The following is a 7,755-nucleotide window of genomic DNA, read 5'->3' as shown; positions in this document are numbered from 1 at the left end:
GGGGCGAGTCTTCTGTAACTCAGATAACTTGGAATGTGGTTGATAGGGTTCACGGTGGTTTCCCATATTGATGACATGGTTCATCATCTCCTGGTGCTGTTGCTGGCTTTGCTCGAAGAGACGGCATACTTGAGATAGTGCCGCTTCGCTGTCCTGTTGGCTGGACTGACCCTGAGTGAAATTGTTGCTGGTCTGTGTTCCGTAAACCTCTTCTGGCTGATTGGGCATAGAGCGAGTCCATGGGCGAGACATTTTTCCAGTCTGGGGTATCATTTGCAAAACCCATGAGAAAAACTGTGTAGCGCAGGAAAACTCTTGCAAAGGTAATAATCAAAAAGGCTTCTAGGTTTTCAAAGAAACACAAATGATTTTCACGGAGAAGAAGTGCTTAACACAAATCTTACATGCGAAAGCAAACACAAGATACAGCACTCAGGTTGTGCGTACACAATCCTGACATGTTATTAAAACTAGCGTACTACTCCGGAAGGCAGCAAACACACCAACACAAACTAGCGTACAGATAAAAACAACACATCATACAAGCAGGCATAACACGCGGCTACTCGGTGCTCTCAGTCGGAGATGGTGAAGATCTCCTTCCCCTTGCCGATGGCAAGGCTCAGCGGTCCAGGAGAATCAACCTCCTCCTCTCTAGCTGGCTCCTGGCGTGCGACGCTGCGCGGCGGTGATGGTGCGGGGGCGACTGGTGGTAGAGCGCGTGCGGCAGGCGGTGCGGCTCTGACTGGAGTAGGAGCGATGACTCGGTCGAACTCCTCAGTGGTAGGCAGACGGCGAGCAGTGGCCAAAACGGCCGGTGCATACGAGGCTGAAGACGAGACGAATGTCAGAGGCGGCGCTGTGTGGAGAAGCTCCTTCCTGCTGGCAGGACCGCCCCGGACTAAGTCCATGCGGGCAGCCACAAGATCATCTACGAGGTTGTCGAAAGACTCCTCCAGAGCCTTGAGATACTCCACAACCATCTCGATGGCTTCATCTCGCTCTCCCCGATGGCAGGCGAACGCATAGTGGCTGGTGTAAGGCACATGGCATGGGAGGTAGCGGTAGCGACGAGTCTTCATCGTAGGAAGGATGTCCCGAAGGCGAGCTATCGCCTCACGGGCAGCCATCTGCATGGCATGCCTCTCCGTAGGCATGGCCCTTCCCGTAAAACGGAAGTGACGAGCAGCAGAACGTCCTCCCTTGAACTGCACCACAGCCTGGTGCATAGACACGTCGTCACTGAGCTTGTGCTGATAGAGTGTGAACTCTGGGCGAGCTGCTGGCCCGATCGCGAGCTTGGTGATGGAGGCGAGGAGCTTGACAAACCCCTCGGGCACGTTGGTGAACACTCGATTCTCACAGCTGCTGCCAGCCATCTACAAAAGTAGGCAAAAATTCTGAGTAGTCATGTCATAAATTTTATGATGACCAACAGAAAATAGCTACAATTGCAAAATGCTGAAAAAGCACAAAAGACGCTAATAACCGATTAGCGATCGCACCTAGTGGCTTCCTACAGTCAGCCTGGCTCTGATACCAAGCTTGTCACGACCGGTTTTTCAATAAAATAATTATTGAGAGACCAATCCCTTTTACGGACCAGCGAAGAAGAATTCCTTCTCACTGGTAGACAATAATCTTGGTCACAGAAGAAAAATACCAGGAGTACTAAATATAACACAAGGTTGAGCAGAGACTGCCCAACAATTTATTACAGGCACGCCGATAAAACAATACGGCGGATAGGGTGGCAAACTTCTAACTCACGATAATAACGGTGGTGGAAATATCATCGCGACGTGAGTGATATGATTCCAGAAGACTACAACTCATCGAGCGTCGGAGTGAGGCTCGAGGAGACTTATTGCGGATGGCGGAAGCGTAAACAACATAAGTGACCAATATCCGGGATCGCGCAGGACTGACTGGGACTCCTCTAGGCATCGGACGCGCTATCAAACTCTTCATCCAAGAGATCGCCTTCGTCAACATCTGGCCAAATCAACAAGCCAGGTGAGTACTATGAAAGTACTCGCAAGACAGTTCGGACATAAGGTATAACAAATGTAACCATGAAGCACATGAACAAGTTAACCAGTGCGATTAGACATAAATAAATACTGGGTGCCAAGCGAGGGTCTGAATGACGCCTCGAGCGGAAACTGCAGAATAGTAATACTGGTGCCAAACGAGTGTCTGAAAGACTCCTCGAGCGGAAAATGCGAAATAATAATGCGGGTGCCAAACGAGTGTCTGAAAGACTCCTCGAGCGGAAAATGCGGAATAATAATGCGGGTGCCAAACGAGTGTCTGAAAGACTCCTCGAGCGGAAATGCAGAATAATAATGCCACAGTCGGGCGTCGGGGCGACACCACATAAAGGGCTTATAACAGAAAGTAAAGACAGTGCATGCCGCAGTCGGACGTCTGAGCGACATCACATAAAGGGCTTATATCGAAAGTGAGAAACGAGTACACGCCACAGTCGGACGTCTGCGCGACGTCACCTAAAGGGCTTATATCACATCTCATTATTACAACAGTTCGGAGACATAAATTATCACAAGCATGAGACACAAATAAAGTTAGTCCATCCACTGGAATAACAATAAATCTGAAATTTTACCACTTGAGCTTGTTCACCGGGGACAAGTTTTTCACACGGATAGATATGGATATAATGTTTACACTACTGATCATGGATACGATGATTTGGAAAGAATTGACTCTGCAGAGTTTGTACTTAACCACAGCCAACGGATTTCAGTAGTCACGGGGACTAGTTCCGTCTACGGTGTTTTGGAAGAAACACGTCTAACCAGTACACACCCAATTCAACCATCCGAAGCCAGGGATCACCCTCGGCGACGTTCAAGAAAAACCTTGAGACGGGGAGGCTACAACCTCGCGTAGCATGGGATCAAATTTATATACGCGCGCTCTAAGGGGGTGCCCCCCCTCTCGGTCCCAACCGGAAACACCCATGCCCCCTGACCGAATGACTGGCTTTAATCCTGGGCCAAGGTACCATCATCCCGGCCTCTCTGTTTGGTGTGTACACGGAAAGAGGTTACCAACTTACTAAACCGCATCCTGGCAATGAGACATGTGGTAGCACGGAAAGGGGAAGGGACGGTAACACGGCTCCAACCATGTTAACGTCGGAAAAGTCGGATGACGCAAGGCTGGCATGCTACAACAGTACCACCTTGCTGCCCTTCATGTCACCACATGATTAGGCCATCTCTCATCAGAGATCATCGCAACTTTGGAACATGCGGGAAAAGATCGATAACGTGGCTCCAACCATGTTAACGTCGAAGAAAGTCGGATGACGCAAGGCTGGCATGCTACAACAGTACCACCTTGCTGCCCTTCATGTCACCACATGATTAGGCCACCTCTCAACAGAGGTCATCGCAACTTTGGGACAACCGGGTCGTTGCCGTACAAGCAACGAGGTTTTACCGACACTCATATGCCACACACAAACTCTCACGTGAACATGCAAAACATCTGTCATATCAAATGTTCAAAACATGCTTGCCTGGTTCGAAGAAGTCGGAGTCTAGCTCGGCGAAGTTCGCAGCTCCGTCACCCCTCCCGGAACCTACGGCAAATCACGAAACGGGCAGTAACGTGAAAACCAACACATACACAGAAACTTTTCCAAATATTTTTCAAATAAATCCCATAAAAAACTAGACAAAATTTGAAGATTGTCAGAAAAAGAATCACTCAAAAATACCTTTTTATTAAAAAGTTATAAAGGTTTCTGTCCAGGGACTTATCTGTAATGAAACAGAAAAGTTCCAGGGTTTTAACTGAGAAAACAGAAAACGCTTCGGCTGGGAATGCGCAAGCGCAAAGGAGGAAACGTATTTTGCCCGAAGGCGCCAACAGAAAACGGTTCGCGAATAAAAGAACAGAGGCTGACATGCGGGGTCCACATGTCAGGTTTGAAAAGCTCGCCGGCGCCCGAAGACTGCGGTGGACGCCGGCGTCGAACCACGGCGAGTTAGGAGAAACGGAGGGTACCAAGAGCTTCAGCGTCCTCTTCCGCGTCGGTGGGTGGTGGACTCGTCCAACGGGGAGCACTATGTCGACGGCGACACTTTCTCCGGCGGACGGCGGCTCGGGTGAGGATGGGGAACTCCGGTGGAGGGCTGCAAGCTTCAAATTGAGTGCGGGTCAGAAGAGGGATGCATGGTGAAGCTACTGGCAAGAGAATGGAGGCGGAGGAGCACACACGGGGGCGAATCGGGCTGGATCCCGTGGCGGGTCGCGGCGGCCGGAGTCGAGGAAGGAGACCTCCTCGGGGCTCTTCCAGTGGCTAGGCGTGCTCTAGGGGGAGTGCAGGGCTGGTGGGTGCTCGAGTTGAAGCTCGGGGCCCCTATTTATAGGCAGATCGACGGGATGGCCGTGAACGGTGAATCTCCGGCGAGCGATTACGGCGGAGCAGTGGGTTGGCAGGGGGTTTGAGCGGTCGGGCAGCATCAGTGGATGTTACTGGACTCGATTTGCAGCTAAACGGGGTCGGTCTTGGCGTAATGGCGTCGGTCCACGGTGAGGTGACCGCACGGGCTCAACGGCGGCAGAGAGCGCGCTCCGCGCCCTGCGGTTCACGACGAGAGCGGCAGCGCGTTCGGGGGAGTGGAAGGCCACGCGGCGAGCTCCGGTGGTTTGGGCGGCGCTGGGTGGCGTCGTCGGCGCCGTGTCTCCCGCTGGCGCCCGCAAAGCCGCCGCCGGCGTTGGTCACGGGGTGGCGCACCTTCTGCTGCTCGTCGCCGACGCCCGCAAGGTGCCAGGCACTCGTGCGGTGCAGGAACAAGGGGGCGAGGACGAGGAGCAAGGCGACGCGGTGGCACTGGCGAGATCGATGTCCATCTCTGAAGAAAACGACAGTGAGCACTGAACTGATCTCTGAACTTTCTGAACTTGACAATGACAGTGCACTGCAGGTGTTCGACAGAAGGTTTTGGCTATGAGATAAATTTTTCTGGAGCTGTAACTTGGTGAGATGATCACTCAAAGCACCCAGGGGCTGCCTGAATTTACTTGGAATTTTTGGAGAAGGTTTTGAATGAATTTCACCAAATTTGCCAAATCTGGTCCAAACTTGCAGCAGGTGTAGTTTGAAATTTTTGAACTGAAGACTAGTGGATCTTCATGGTTCCAGGTTGAGGGTTCAAAGGACTAGGAGGGGAAAGAAGTTTGGTGGTAAAAGTCCAAACAGAAAATGGAGTTCCTTTGTAAATCTCCAAGTGGTAGAATAGAAGGCAGAAATTTGTTTGAATGAAATTTGAATGGGAATAATCACATGGGGAGGTTCAACTTGCTGGATTAGGTGTAAAACATGATCCAAAAGTGAGGGAAGGATTTGGGGAGAGGAATTGCACAAATGTCATGGTAAGAAGGAATAGTTGAAAGTGGCAAAGGACTTTCCAAAAGCCATAGTGCAAATTTAAAAAGATTTTCAGAAGTTATTTTCCCAAATGAAAAACATTTTGTCTTGAGTCCAAATGAAAAGTAAGAACTTCCAAGACCAAAGGCAGATCTTGGGTGAATCCAAACAAAACTTTTGCCATAAGGAAAAATATATGAGAGGGAGAGTTCTCTTAAAGAAAAATTTAAATTGCTCCCCTCAAGTCAAAATAGAAATCTTTTTTGAAAAATCCAAATAAAAACTTGGGTGTCACACTTGTTGTCTTGCAGGTCTTCACCGAGATGTACTCGATGCCCAATGGAGAGCAGGAGCCCGAAGGCGAGGCAAGCGGAGGCGAAAGCGGCGAGTGGCACTCTGGCGGAGGAGAAGACGATGAAAGCGACGACTCAGACGACAGTGAAGAAGTCGACTCACCACCTCACACCGAAAGGCGAACCAAGCACGACCATGACCCAACAAGTATCTGTGGCAAAGTGACTACGAGGACTGGTCAGTCTTCGAAGCGCCCTTGGACGTCCTCTCCTGTACCGACTGAGAAGGCCCCGAAGCAATCCAAAGTTACACCGTCAAAACCTCGGAAGGCCTTGCCCAAGATCAAAGTGGCTGTTCCCATTGCTTCCAGGTAATATTTGGACTCGATTTCTTAGTTTGGGATGAATTGAACTTTGGTCGACTCACTTTGGAAGATCTGACCGACTGAAATTTGAGATTTGCAGTGCTGCTACTTCTGGGACATCTGCTTACAGAGATGCTGACGAGGAAATGGAAGACGCGGTCACTTCTAACCTGGGTATGACTTTTGCAATTTTTTCTTTGCTTTCTCAGCCATTTTATTGGTTGACTGAATTCTAGCGATTGATTCTTTTGCAGCTCCTCCCAATGTCATTGATCTTCCAGACGACGACGAGGATGTGCCGCTGAGGCCCATGGGAAGGAGAAGCAGGAAGACATCATTGGCAAGGCACCTGAGTCGATGCCAGTGACAGAACCGGTGATCCAGGAGACCGGCGATGCCAACCGGGCTTCTGCGACTTTTGCCGTAGCATTGTCGAGTGCCCAGCCTTTAGCGTCGACTGCACGGATTCCAGCCGATCCACCGTCTTCACTCTTCACTGCGCATCACGTCCCAGAGGACCAAGTGGGTGCTGCCAAGGAAGCTATATGCCAGGCAGGCATCATGATGGAGCAGATGAAGGTGGTTCGGGAGGCTAGTCAAGCTGCTTATGACGCCAGCTCAGCCCTCCAGAGCAACGTCCAGGTTGGTTGATTTCCGACTGATCCTTTAGCTTGTCGCTTGTTCTATTAGGATATGCTACCTGAAAACTTTCCTTGTGCATCTTTTTGTCAGTCTGCATTTTGCATTTGTACACCCACTGGGTGTTTACATTTCTACTGAATAGTTTTGCTTCGTGAGTCGACTAGGTTGTGTCGATTGAATCTTTGAACCAGTGGGGGCACGCTGAGTGCACCCATTGGGTGTAGTCCCCGAGACCATAGTTGACTGCGGGCAGTCAGCTATGGTCTGAGAATCAGAACTTTCTCACTCGGTTTGAACGGATCACGTCGAGTGGAACCTGAACCAGTGGGGGCGCACTGAGTGCACCCACTGGGTGTAGTCCCCGAGACCTTAGTCGACTACGGGCAGTCGACTGTGGTATGAGAACAATTTTCTTTCTTCCTATTTTTTTTTCGATTGGACGGACCAAGTCAATGAAAAAGTCGAACCAGTGGGGGCATGCCAAGTGCACCCACTGGGTGTAGTCCCCGAGACTGCTGTTGAATGTTTGATTCGGCAATAGTCTTAGAACTTGTTATTTTATTGCGCGGAAGTAGCCAATTTCCGTGTCTGTCGACTGACTATCTCCTGACCACAGAAATCTTGTGAACTTGGAGCTCGGTTTGCTGACTTGGAATAGAAGCAGACTCAGCTCATTCTTGATCTGGAGCTGGCCAAGACAAACTTGCAGAAGGCCAAGGATGAAGCTGTTGGTATGAAAAACTTGTCGACTAATTCGTTCCTGACCCTAGTGTTATCTCCTTCTTCTGAACCGAGCGTTATTTCCTTCAGAAACAATGAATCAGGCTCTGGCGTAGAAGGATCTAGACCTTGCGGCCGCGCAGAAAGCAGTAGAAGAGAAGACTGCACTCGCCGACCAGAAGCTGGCTTCAGTCGGTAAACTGGAGGAAGAGAACATCAAGCTGAAGGCTGCCCTTGATGAAGCCAACAAGGAGGCGACTCGTCTGAAGAAGGACAAGAGGGCCCTGACCGACAAAGTAGAAGACATCGCCCGTAGGAGAGATGAGCT

The sequence above is a fragment of the Triticum aestivum genome, chromosome 3D (genome assembly GCF_018294505.1).
Source record: "Triticum aestivum cultivar Chinese Spring chromosome 3D, IWGSC CS RefSeq v2.1, whole genome shotgun sequence".
NCBI lineage: Eukaryota > Viridiplantae > Streptophyta > Magnoliopsida > Poales > Poaceae > Triticum > Triticum aestivum.
The sequence above is the reverse complement of the archived record's forward strand: the minus strand, read 5'-3'. Positions refer to the sequence as shown.